Source organism: Triticum aestivum, chromosome 1B (assembly GCF_018294505.1).
Source record: "Triticum aestivum cultivar Chinese Spring chromosome 1B, IWGSC CS RefSeq v2.1, whole genome shotgun sequence".
NCBI lineage: Eukaryota > Viridiplantae > Streptophyta > Magnoliopsida > Poales > Poaceae > Triticum > Triticum aestivum.
Window position 1 is genome coordinate 671,233,289 of NC_057795.1, and position 14,610 is coordinate 671,247,898.

Below are 14,610 nucleotides of genomic sequence, written 5' to 3' on the forward strand. Positions count from 1 at the left end.
GCACGCTCGAGGAAGAGGGTAATTGTTCGGAGAGTACAAGTTTGGGATTAAAAAATCATATGAGTAAAATAGGTACTAAATGGCAAAAGAATTACAGATATGAAAGCAACACAAATACATGATCGTGTGAAACTAAAAATATAATAAGGCAACAACCAATTAGAAACTCTAGACAACAAGATTGGCCCGAGGCGCACAAAAGCGCATCTATTAACCCAAAAGACAACATCAACATATTAGAAGTCCATTGTAGCCACCTAGTTCCTCTCCCCGAAAAAGCTTAGGGTTCCTCTGGCCTCTGCCCGTGCCATCGCCAGTCCGCCTCGTCTCCCGTGGCGTTGGGGCCATGGCGGTGTGGTGGAACCTGGCCCTTGCCGGCAGGAGGGCTCCAATTTTAAATCTCTTTGAGTATTGTTAGGGTTTTTTTACGGCGGCGACTCCCTAAAGATGGAATAAGGTTCTCGCTGCCTAGCCCACATTTCGATGGTGCGTCTAGCATCATCGGTGAGCGTGTGGATGTGTGTCTCCGGTGGATTTGTTCGGATATGGCCGTCGTTCGTCTATGTTCGTGTGTTTTCGGATTAGATCCTTCCGATTTACGCTACTATTCATTGGGGACGGCTGCTGTTCTGATGCGTTGGTCCTACGGTGTGATATCACGACGACTTTCCACTGTCTACTACAACAAGTTTTGCCCGGCTCCGACGAGGGAGTGCCGATGACGGCGGCATGCCTTTCAGCTCGCTTCACTGGTTGTAGTCCTCGCTGGGTGCTCTAGGGATCTGAATGTAATTTTTATTATTTCTAGTGTTTGTTGCGCTGCCATGACTGAAAATGAATAGATCGAAAGTTTTTCGAAAAAGAAAGTCCATTGTAGCCATGTGCATCCGTGATGTAGAGTAGAAGTCCGAGACAGCATATACAACGCCGGACATCAAATAATTGGATTTCTATCAGCAAATCAGAGTGTCCTCCTACCTAGAAGTGCCGGACATCCAATAATAATTACATTCATCGGATGCTTTATATCCTATCGCGCCGTCGTGGATAGCTCCATTTCCTAGACAAAGAAAATGCACCGAATCATCCGGCCGGCTCGATAGCCGTCCTAGCCAACTACTTTCGTCTCCAGAGACTAGGGATACGAGCGGAGTGAGCGGGGGTTGGTTTTGTCCACCGTGCGCAGATACGGCAATGGTAGCAACCTGATCCAAGGCCGGATGAGATGGAGATGGGCGCATGCAGAGCCGCATTTTGGCCAGGCAGAGCTCCACGTCGCAGCGGCTGCATGCTGGGCGTTGCCCGATCGCCATCGCCCTGCATGTGCGGATCGAGCCGGAGCGGCTGGTCGACCGCTATAGCTCGACGCCCCTGGCTGGCCCTGCTGGCCCTGCTGCCCTATCCGTGATCCTCCATGAATGCCGGCTGGTCCAGCGATTAATGCCGGAGCGCAGCAGCGCATGTTAGGGTAGGGCGCGCGCACACATGGACGTACTCTGGACCAACGCCATTGATTCACACTCCTATCGACCTGACCTCCACCCCCCCTTGCCCTGCACGCCTGACGTGCGACCAAACGTCCTGCACCAATTCATAACCAGCAGGTCCTCCTGGATGAATGAAATTGATTGAATTTTCTTATAAAATTATTATACGTGGAGTTTCAGGGGCGACCGTGCGCCGCTGAGTTCCAGCTTTTTGTGCTGGGTTGGAACTTGGAACCCGACCGGGTGAATGATTCCATGCATGGGGGGAAAGGCGACGCCACCATGTTTTCCTCCTTCCAAAGTAAAGCATGCATGCAACGCACGATGTGAAAGATTCTTTATTTTTTTGTTTATGTCCGGGACTTCTAAATTCAACGCAAGGACGCCCAGCTATGCATACGGTCCGCGAATTTTCCCTTCACTCCATCGTACGTGCACCATGGACGATGAGTAAGCACCCAGTCAGAGTGTGCTGGTGCCACGTTTCCACGTGCTATCAATGCTAAATTTGACTACCGGAAAAGTCGCCAAAATGTCTGCCAAAGAAGCATATAGTATGCTTCCATCCTATCATTTGCTACTCGCAACACAATTTTAAGAGGGATTAATAGAAACTTATGATTTTTTTAAGAGTGAGTGTGCAACAACTCAGTCCATGCAACTAATAAAAGTGGGCAAAATATATTTTACAAATCTTTAAAAAATACAACAATATCTAGAAAAAACGAGACCAAAGGGGCGAGCACCCCTTGGCATATTTTTATAGGAGGTCGAGAAACACGGTTGAAATATTCGTTCCCCGAAAGATCGAACCCGGCTGGCCTGGAATCACAAGACAGCGTTCCTACCACTAAGCTAGCGCTCAGTTCTCTTATAGCAATATCTAAACAATGTAGTGAAATCAGATGTGAACCTAGAATCTCAACACTAGGATGCAATAGTTCAAATTTTGTGAAAATTTACGCTATAGCTTGTGTAATTTTGTCTAAACATCATCATGGTTTCAAAAAATTAATTAGAATAGCATTAAGTTGTTAGATAAGTAGTATTAACTACACACTATTAATTATTTTGCAAATTTAGAGTTTCAGATAGTACATAAATTATTTAAAAAATCTTGTTTCTTGTATATTATGTGTATAGAATTGCTATTCCAAACTCTAGCTTAGAATAGTTGGTAAATTTGCACTCCGATAATAAACAAGACAAATTAATTTATCATAAATAATAGTGTGTAGTTACAACTACTGAGGATAAGCTGTTAAAAAATGCTGCGGATATTGACTTGATATTTACACCAACAGTTTCCTTTTTTCATAGCATAGATTATGTCAGTTTGTGGATAACCCGAGCGGTGTAAAAATGGCACATACAACAAGACACATATTGTACATAGGGTGTAAAACAACAACATTTTATTATCTTCTTTCACGATTTCCCCCCGATTATGTTAGTTGTCTCGTGCATGAAGCAGATTTATTTTTTCATGTGATGTTTCCATCGACATCGGATACAATTGATGGCGACTTTAGATTTCATCCGGCGTTGCGGATGTGCGAACCCTATACAGTTGTACTTGCTATTTTCCAATAGAAATGCATTGTCTTTTCAAAACGTGTCCCTATAGATTCTGAAAGGAGGTGGCTAGATACCAACAGGAAGCTAACAAAACCCTGCCCAGAGTCGGTTCAACCAGCGGCTTAAACATGGAACCGCACAACGTACGGCAGCTGGCCGATGAGACGATCCAGAGTCATGCATGAACTCGAGGCTGAAAGTGACGGTGAGGAATCCAAACCCGCCGCCCCCAGGTATGCACAATGCTTTTCGTCCTGTACTTGCTTGGACGGCCACGGCCGTATCCGGGCAGCAGCACCACCACAGCAGCCCGTAGTCAACTGATCCTTTCCTTCGCCGGGTAGCCTTCCTCGCAGCAACACGTACGTAGTTGTGTATCGTCTCGAGCTCGACACCGGAGAGTTGGAGCGCCGAGTGTAACGTCGGTGTCATGGCGAATACATATCGCTCGCTGCATGCCACCGGCCGGCCGGGGTTCCGTCGACCGGAGAGCAACGAATATACATTCGGCAGAATCTCTGTGGTGCGTGCTTGCGCTTCCATTATTAGCAGGTGAGTGTGTGGTGGCTGTATTTTAGACGACCTCGAAAAGGTTTTGCATTTGGTAGAAGCCAACACTCCTCCGGCTTCTGCGTTCCAAGATGCCGGCACCACTCATAAAGTTACTACTAGATTCTCAGAGTGTTGCGTCACAAGATGCTCAGTGAGAGCCACAAGCTTTGCTAAATTCTGCATAGACCGTATGCATCCACATGGAGACATGTTTTTTTTTATTGTAATAAAGTAACAAAGGGAGTCGAAAGAGAATGAATTCTATGTCTTCCATTAATGATGGTGATAACATATTTATACAAGCCCAAAGGGCGGTTCCAGGGGTCGGGAAGAACCCGGCCATGTGGTTAGAGAAATTGGTAATCCGCACATACAGTGATTATTAAATAAGTAATTCTGGTTAATCAATTAATAAAACTCACCCTAATCATTGGTTTTCTTTGTTGTCCTCACCTTGTTTAAAGTCTCCTCCAAAACCCTGCGGGGAAAATATGAGGAGATATACATAGTATGTTATCGAAAACTCCTCCCAGAAACCAAGTGAAAATATATATGAGAAAATGACATATCACAATATGTGTATTACTATTGCCTCATTAAAAATCTTCTATGAGAATCCATATAGAAAAAAAACTCATAAAAAAGAGTGCAATATCAGGATCTGGTAAAATCTCGAACAAGTTATCGTTCAGGAGCACAACCCCCCTGAACTTTGCAAATACAACGTTATCTCGTTCCAATTACATTATCATATTTCTAGATTGAAAAACTTGGTAAAGACATCGTGAACACATCACCGCAATATTGCATGATTTCATTTGCAATATATTTATCTTCCCACCGTATCCGACTCATGGGGAAGAAAATACTTTTAGAGCAATACACATTCTAATGTTGCTCTTTATAACATATCTACATCTACATAATATAAAAAATATTATCATCACAGAAAATGGTGGGTGATTCCTAACAATCAATCTCACTTGAACTTTCAACAAAGTTCATCATTATGTGAAGCCACACACATTCACATGATGCTTTATACAAATCAAAGATCTCAGAATGATTAGTGGATTGATACGTCTTAAATGTATCTATAATTTATGAAGTATTCATATTATATTTACATCATTTATTTATACTGTGGGCATAATATTTATTTGGACTAACCTACTAATTCGGTGCCAGAGTTCAGTTCCTGCTCTGTATTGTGTTTTAGTTTTTAGGTGAAAAATTCACTGAATCGGAATGAGCACAGATTTTTTTGTGAACTTTTTAAGGAATAGAAGACCACGAGAGACATATTATGGTGTCCTCAAGTCCTGGACCAGGCGATACTTACCATGTCGACTCCTAGCCAGGTGGGCTAGGCCGAGGACCCCTTTGTCGGTTCTGTCCTAGCCACTTCGGGGGCCCATGACGCATACAAGGAAGATTTCACAAGACATTTTTTTCATATAAGATTCCACAAGACTTGGCATACAAGACGAGGACTCCTCTCCAGCGATATAGCCGACTAGGACCCTGATACCTCTTTTTATTGATTCGGCAATGGAACAGAAAAGTGTATCCCACACCTATTTTCTCAGAGGTGATCTTGGGTTATCGAACCCATGAGAGAAAGATTCCCTTGAAGCGATGGTCTCTAACAAGTTTTTGTAAAAATGTCAAATGCAGCTTTTGACCGGATAAAGCAAGCAAATAGTGATTCAAACACTTATAATGAAAAGGGGTACGTGTATGAGGTCTTAATCCTTACAAACTTGTATTTGCGCTTGGATCAAATAAGATATTAATTTGTGCGCCGGAAGTCACCCATCGTGATGTGCTTGTTATGGATCAAAGTGGGGGATGTGTTCAAATAACATCTTGACCGGCAAGAGTCCTGCATCAAGAATCTGTTATCCTGCCGCAAGCCCTATCTGTCGTGGTGGGTTGCCTCGATAATTAAGATAATGAAATTAGACAAGAGTTTTGGGTGTTTAATGACTACACTTCATGTATCCCCAAGGATATGATCCATGTTACCCTACTGAACCTTGCTGAAACCAGAGTTTCGTATAACACTTCACGGTCTCCTTGCTCGTAGCCTCACCGGTGCTCGATCTCCATGATCCTGGGTACCTGCAGGGATGAAGGTCGTGGACAAGATAAGAGACATCTACGAAACAATTTTATTTCACACATACGACACGTTATTTCAAAGCCCTTCCATTCATCCCCTCAACAAATACATCGGGTTGCAAGGCTCATGCCTCAATCCACAACTTACCAAACTACTCACACATGGAGATCAGATCACGAGAAGAAAACATTGAAGACACATCTTGAATATTGATTAATTGCATATATGTCTTACAATGGATGTCTTGTGTGATGCATGATTACAAGTATGAACAAGAGGAGGGTGTGCTATGGTGGTGATGGTGGCTACGGAGATGGAAATGGCGGCGGTTATGGTTTGCGGATGAAGATGATGAAGATGTTCTGGCTGCTGATGATGTTCTCCCCGTGCTCATTCTGTTATCATTTCGATGGGGTCGCTTTTAATAAAAGTTTTACAGGTGGACGATCTGCCTCGGTTTCCATGCCAAATGGGCGCTCATACGGGCGCGTGCGCCCATTTGGAACACCGTCTTTTGCTCTTGTTTCGCGTAGACGCCTCCTGTTGATTCCTTCTTTCATTCTCCTTCCTTTCCATTCCAACACATATATCTTCCTTTTAGCCCATTTCCTTTGGAAACATGACAAAGAGACAATATGTGAAATCCTTTGCATTCAACAGTCATTACTAGCAATATCAAAGCGAATATCCCTTTTTAAATGAAATATCTCGGTTTAAACAAAGGTGAATGATTGTACAAAATATCACTCATCAGACTTCGTTATCCTAGGGCACTGGTACATTATATAAACTAAGACTAGGCTAGTCGATAGATCATTAGAATCTTACATGATAATCTCATGGTAGGCACATGTACTCTGTACTATACCCAATACAATAAACAAAAGCAGGACGTAGGGTATGATCTCTTCGAGAGAGTCCGAATCTTGATAAAATCATGTGTCCTTGTTACTATCGTTCCAAGATGCCTAGCTTAGGATCCCTAACCCCGAGATATGTCAAATTTGACTCCGTTAGTGGTGGCCCATACAGGTCTATCCGTTCTTACTGTGTGGAATTGTTGTAGCTCCAACCCCTGCAAATTTCATTGTGATCCGAGGGTTCATACCCCGGGGCGGCCCGAGGAGTTCAACAATGTCTGAAACCGTTTCTGCACGAAAAATAATCTGACCCGAGTTCATATTTTTTCATGAATGGGTTATCGGACGTCATTTTTGGAGGATTTTTTTAAGGGTATTGTGTTTTGTTCTAAAACACATGCCTACATTTTTTGAGCATTTTCTAAGGTGATCTTCATCGTTGTGCTAGTGTCTGATGTCTACTACACAACCTTCTTCTTGTAGACATTGTTGGGCCTCCAAGTGCAGAGATTTGTAGGACAGTAGCAAATTGATACGTCCATTTTGCATCATGCTTTTATATCGACATTTATTGCATTTTTGGGCTGTTATTACACGTTATGTCACAATACTTATGGCTATTCTATCTTATTTTACAAGATTTTTCATGAAGAGGGAGAATGCCGACAGCTGGGATTCTGGGCTGGAAAAGGAGCAAATATTGGAGACCTATTCTGCACAGCTCCAAAAGTCCTGAAACTCCACGAAAGTAATTTTTGGAATTAATGATAATTATTGAGTGAAAGAAGTACAAGAGGGGGCCCACACCCTGGCCACAAGGGTGGGGGGCGCGCCCACCCCTATTGGGTGCGCCCCCTGCCTCGTGGGCCCCCTGGTGGCCCTCCGGTGCCCATCTTATGCTATATGAAGTCTTCTACCCTGGAAAAATTAATAAGCAAGCTTATGGGATGAAACTCCGCCGCCATGAGGCAGAACCTTGGCGGAACCTTAATGCATATTAATACCCCTTTGATTATGAACATGAATATGCTTTGTGAGTAGTTCGTTTGTTCCTGAGGACATGGGAGAAGTCTTGCTATTAGTAGTCATGTGAATTTGGTATTCGTTCAATATTTTGATGAGATGTATGTTGTCTCTCCTCTAGTGGTGTTATGTGAACGTAAACTACATGACACTTCACCATTATTTGGGCCTACATGAAGGCATTGGGAAGTAATAAGTAGATGATGGGTTGCTAGAGTGACAGAAGCTTAAACCCTAGTTTATGTGTTGCTTCGTAAGGGGCTGATTTGGATCTGCATGTTTCATGCTATGATTAGGTTTACCTTAATACTTCTTTTGTAGTTGCGGATGCTTGCAATAGGGGTTAATCCTAAGTGGGATGCTTGTCCAAGAAAGGGCAGTACCCAAGCACCGGTCCACCCACATATCAAATTATCAAAGTAACGAACGCGAATCATATGAGCGTGATGAAAACTAGCTTGACGATAATTCCTATGGTCCTCGGGAGCGCTTTTCTCATTATAAGAAATTGTCCAGGCTTGTCCTTTGCCACAAAAAGGATTGGGCCACCTTGCTGCACCTTATTTACTTTCATTTCTTGTTACCCATTACGAATTATCTTATCACAAAACTATTTGTTACCTATAATTCCAGTGCTTGTAGAGAATACCTTACTGAAAACCACTTGTCATTTCCTTCTTCTCCTCATTGGGTTCGACACTCTTACTTATCGAAAGGACTATGATAGATCCCCTATACTTGTGGGTCATCAAAACTCTTTTCTGGCGCTGTTGCCGGGGAGTGAAGATCCTTTGGTGAGTGGAACTTGGTAAGGAAACATCTATATAGTGTGCTGAAATTTTCTGTCACTTGTTACTATGGAAAACAATCCTTTGAGGGGCTTGTTTAGGGTATCTTCACCTCGACCAGTAGAGCAAAGAGTTGCTCCTCAACCTACTGGACCTACTGAAAGTGTTTACTTTGAAATTCCTTCGGGTATGGTAGAGAAACTGCTAACTAATCCCTTTGCAGGAGATGGAACATTGCATCCCGATTTACACCTTATCTATGTGGATGAAGTTTGTGGATTATTTAAGCTTGCAGGTATGCCCGATGATGTTATTAAGAGGAAGTTCTTCCCTTTATCTTTTATGGGAGATGCATTGACATGGTATAGGCTATGTGATGATATGGGATCTTGGGACTATAAACGATTGAAATTGGAATTTCACCAGAAGTTCTATCATATGCATCTTGTTCATCGTGATCATAATTATATATATAATTTTTGGCCTCACAAAGGAGAAAGCATCGCTCAAGCTTGGGGGAGGCTTAAGTCAATGTTATATTCATGCCCCAATCATGAGCTCTCAAGAGAAATGATTATTCAAAAAAATTATGCTCGGCTTTCTCTCAATGATCGCACCATGCTCGATACTTCCTGTGCTGGTTCTTATATGCTGAAGACTATTGAATTCAAGTGGGATTTATTGGAAAGAATTAAACGCAACTCTGAAGATTGGGGTTCCTAAGATGGTAAGGAGTCAGGTATGACACCTAAGTTTGATTGTGTTAAGTATTTTATGGATACCGATGCTTTTCGTGGATTTACCACTAAATATGGACTTGACTCTGAGATAGTAGCTTCTTTCTGTGAATCTTTTGCTACTCACGTTGATCTCCTTAAGGAGAAGTGGTTTAAATATAATCCCCCCACTGAAGTAAAAGTAGTTGCACCTGTTATAGTTGAAGAAAATATTATCACTTATAATCACCCTATTGTTCCTACTACTTATGTTGAGAAACCACCTTTCCCTGTTAGGATAAGGGATCATGCTAAAGCTTCAACTGTGGTTCGTAAGAGTAATACTAGAACATATACACCTCCTGAGCAAATTAAAGTTGAACCTAGTATTGCTATGGTTAAGGATCGCTTGGCCGATAATATTGATGGGCATGTTATTTATTTCTGTGATCAAGCTGCTAATATTGCTAGACCCGATGCTAAGCTACACAGACCTGTTGTAGGCATGCCTGTTATTTCTGTTAAAATAGGAGATCATTGCTATCATGGCTTATGTGATATGGGTGCTACTGCTAGTGCAATACCTATTTCCTTATATCAAGAAATTATGCATGATATTGCACCCACTGAAATAGAAGATATTGACGTTACTATTAAGCTTGCAAATAGAGATACTATTTCACCAATAGGGATTGTTAGAGATGTTGAATTCTTGTGTGGGAAAGTTAAATACCCTGCTGATTTTTTTGTTCTTGGTTCCCCACAAGATAGCTTTTGTCCCATTATATTTGGTAGACCCTTCTTGAATACTGTTAATGCTCGGGAGGGGGCAGGGGGCGCACCCCCCACCCTCGTGGACAGGGTGTGGGCCCCCTGGTCTTGATTCTTTTGCCAGTATTTAATTCCAAAAATATTCTCCATGGAGTTTCAGGTCATTCCGAGAACTTTTATTTCTGCACAAAAATAACACCATGGCAATTCTGCTGAAAACAGCGTCAGTTCGGGTTAGTTCCATTCAAATCATGCAAGTTAGAGTCCAAAACAAGGGCAAAAGTGTTTGAAAAAAAGTAGATACGATGGAGACGTATCAGGGGTCTTGGCATTGCCCGTCTCTCAAGGCTTGGCCCCTCGCGAGGGTCTTGAGTTTGTTGATGTTGAGGCTGGGCTGTACCAGGCCGTCGATGGAGCCATGTGGTGGGCCGCAGGTAGGCAGGGCTGGATACCCCCACATCCAGGACGCCGACATGAGTTTTAAGTGAACTTCTCTGTTTGATTGCTATATGAATAGAGAGTTTTACGTGGAAATTGGTTTAATAACATAAGGAATTTCGAACTGTCAACAAAATATATACGACTCAAAAAGGTTTTTTTTTTTTGCGGAAACACTTGTATTACTCAAATAATAATGTATTTACAATCATCAAGGGATATACCCAAGACTTCATCTGGCCCAGATCCCAGCCAAGTCATAGTCCGCCCCTCAACTCGAGCAAACCTAGCCAAACTATCACTAGCTTTATTCTGAGCTCTCGGTACATGAGTAACACAAGTTTTTCTAAGACGCAACAGTAGTCTTATTTCATTCACCAAGGAGGCATAGACTGAGCGATCAACTTTGCCAGAATTTATCATAGACACAGCCAAACTTGAGTCCGCTTCAATAGCAATGGGCATCTCGAATCTTTGTATGGCTAACGACACACCTTCCATGATGGTACATAATTCAGCTTCATCTCTACAGGAGAATAACGATCTACAAGCCGAAAAAGTGATCACACCCCTTGAGTCTCGAAGAATCATACCAGCTCCAGCCTTATCATATGCATCAAGCGACCCATCTGTATTCAATTTTACCCAACCAGCATCGGGAGGCTTCCATCTACATTCAGGAATCGTGTGCTATGGATAGACCACTGCGCTAGTATGATGACCAAAAGGTAGGAATCCCTTGCCTTTCACCGGGTCCATTCGTGAGTTTAGTTTGATCCCTATTAATTCTTCTAGGTATCTTCTTAGAAAGCTCACGGAAGCATCCATAGCCGATGATGGTTTATGATGCACTACTTCCTTACGAACGTATCAGCTTCTCCAAAAGATGAGCAGCAACTTACAAAGATTGACCTCGCATAAGGGAGCCAGCGCGTGAAGTAGCCATTCCTTCCTCGTGGGCACAAAGGAATCAATTGTCGGTAATTCCCATACCTTAGCCATCTCCTTGTACAGATCGCGCCCCCGTTAGAATCTCAAGAAAGGATGGAAATTGTCCTCGACCTCGACAGACGTTAACATGTTCAAGCCCTATCTTATTCTTATTCTTCCAAGTTGGAAGAGCGTCCGTCGCCAATCTCCAAGCAAAGTTGTGTATCGTTGGTGGTACTCCACACTTCCAAATGAACTTCCAACAGCTCCTCTCTCCCAAGGTCGAGGTATTGGAACAGGCAGTGTTCGCTCCATAGGCTTCCTGAAAAGCAAAATGATATGCCGACTTGACAGTAAGAACTCCTTGTCTACCAGGACCCCATGCAATCACGTCCTCATCTAACCTTGGTGATGCACGAATCTTCAAAATTTCATTCACATCAGCCTCCAAAAAGTGCTGCTGTAATAACCCAACTTTCCAAGACCCATTTGCATTGAGAAAATCTGACACAAAACGGATACGACACCTGCCCTGCACGATATCGTCTTAAAAGAGAACGGCTGCGGTATCCAGTTGTCCTCGAAACTCTGATACTCTTACCATTGCCCACCCGCCATATCAACCCTTTCTTCAGAAGATCAAGGCCATGGCTAATTTCTCGTCATGACGACGATGCATTTCCTGTGAAGACCGTATCCTCTAACTTGCCATAAGGATAATATTGTGCCTTAAGAATCTGGGCACATAGACTCTCCAGATTAGATAGCAGTCTCCATGCATGACGAGCTAGCAATGCTTGATTGAACATATGGACGTCCCGAAACCCAACGCCTCCCCTATCCTTTTGCTGAAGAAGATAGTCCCAACCTTTCCAATGCACTTTACGTTTGCCCTCCGCGGATCCCCAATAAAAATTCCTCACCATTCTCGTGAGATCATCACACACCGAGTACGGGAGTTTGAAGACACCCATGATATAGGTTGGCAAATATTGGGCCACCGATTTAATTAGCACCTCTCGACCTGGCTGAGCTAGCAGGTCGTCCCCCCACTGCATAAGGCGTTTCGTCAGACTTTGCTTGGAGGTTCTGAAACCTGCCCTTAGACATCCTGCCATCTGGGGTCGGGAGGCCAAGATACTTTTCCTCAAACACTATGTTCGTGACATTCAGGGCATCCCGGACCTGCGCCTGGTTTGCATCAGGGCAAGCATTCCCAAAGAATAGTGAGCACTTATCGTAATTTAACTTCTGACATGTGGTTGTGCCATACTCCTCTAGTGCCTCTTTCACACAATCCGCTTGGTCTCTTGAGGCCTCAAAGAACAGCAATGTATCATAAGCAAATAAAAGGTGAGAGATACCCAGAGGTCTTCTACAAACTTTCACCGGTGTGATTTCACCCATAGCCACCTTGTTTTTCATAAGAGTAGACTGTCCATACGCCACAAACAGGAATAAAAATGGTGAGAGTGGGTCGCCTTGCCGAAATGAATCTAAGAGGGTTCCGTTAAATTTGACAGAATATCTTACCGATGTGACACACGTCATTACCCAATCAATCCATCGATGAGAGAAACCCAACTTTTGCATCACCTGCCTCAAGAAAACCCAATCCACTCGATCATATGCCTTTGAAAAATCAAGTTTATATGCACAGAAGCTTTTTGTAGAATCCTTTTCTTGCTTGATATAGTGAATACACTCAAAGGATACCAGGGCATTATCAGTAATCATCCTTCCTGGAATAAAAGCACTTTGCTCCGGAGATATTAAGTCATCCAACAAAGGCCTCAAGCGGTTAACCAAACATTTGGAGATAACCTTATAAACAACATTACATAAACTGATGGGCTTGTAGTCGGACAACTTAGTAGGGTTAGAGATTTTAGGAATAAGAATAATAGACGTGGAGTTTACCCCTTCTGGAATAATTCCCGTCCGAAAGAAATCCTTGACCGCAGCAAGAACGTCATCCTTAAGTGTACTCCAATTTCTCTGGAAAAACCGAGCCGGAAAGGTTGTTTACGTACATAGAGACAGAGGACTTGTAATGTAGGTACCGCCTCAAGAGTGTAGGTTGCGACCTTTAGATTGTTCTTCCTAAAAGGACGGGTCTAAAGAGTAAAACTGCGTTTGTGGAGATCATGTGAAAGATCACAAACTTTATTTTACAAAGATCAAAAGCCGCCCCATCAAAACATGTAAATTTAGATGTTTATATGCATCGGTTCTTAGCATCAACCACTATGGAACCGTTGTTTTCAATCTATCTTAGAAATAACAAAAACGATAAGGGTCTTTTTAGATTGCAGGAATTTGAAAATGTGAGATTGAGATGCCACATGCCGTGAAATCCAACAGGATTTCGAAACAACGGAATTATTAAATATGTGCATTTAGAAGGTGAACATGAAAAAATGGAGAAATAATGAGAGTGTAAAGAGGGATAGAGTGGGAGTGCATTGGACTTCTTAGTTTAAAATAAGGTTGGACCTCATGTCGAGATTCCTATGAAATGGGTGGGCATAGGAAAGGATTCCATGAGAATTTGATAACCGAATCCTATGAGATAAATGACTACTTTAGGATTCAAGTACTTTGCAAAAAGAACCTACAATCCAAATAGGCTCTAAAAATTAGAGAGACGGTGCACGACGCGAACTTAGGGCATGTACAATTATGTGCTGATAGCTATCTGTAAGAGTTGCCACGTAAAAAAATTCGTAATGTGGAGGAAAAAGAAAGAAAAGTTTGTTTGTAGATGTTCAGACGATTTGTAGGATTTTTACAGACAGCTAATATATGGTGATTTTGCTATTGCACAAATGTTGTTTGTGATTTCTCTCTCGGAAGTAGGTTTATTTCTTTGCGGGATCTCTCTCGCAAGTAGTTACTTGCTAAAATAGATTCTTTACAGACTGTTGATATCATTGTCTGCAAATGATCTGGATGAATTTTATGGACAGATACCATATGTACGATTGTACATGTCCTTGTAGATACATTTAACGGTATCCAAGTACTTACTTAGCAACTCGGTATATCATTGTCTGCAATTGTATGTGGGAGTACATAGGTATCAACTCGGGTATCTTGGAGCATGTGGTGGTCTCTCTCGTAGATACATTTAACGGTGAGGAGGCAAACAGACGCAGAGGTTGCATGTAGACCGTATACGGTTGCAGCGCTGCATGTGGGAACAGTGACCGTGCATGTGACGGTCACCGCGTGGGACGAGCGGGACAGGACAGGATCGGCGCCACCCCCGAACGATTCGGCGGGCCCCACGTACCGGATCCTAGGTGGGGCCGTACGAGGTGTGCCACGCAAGGCCGCCGT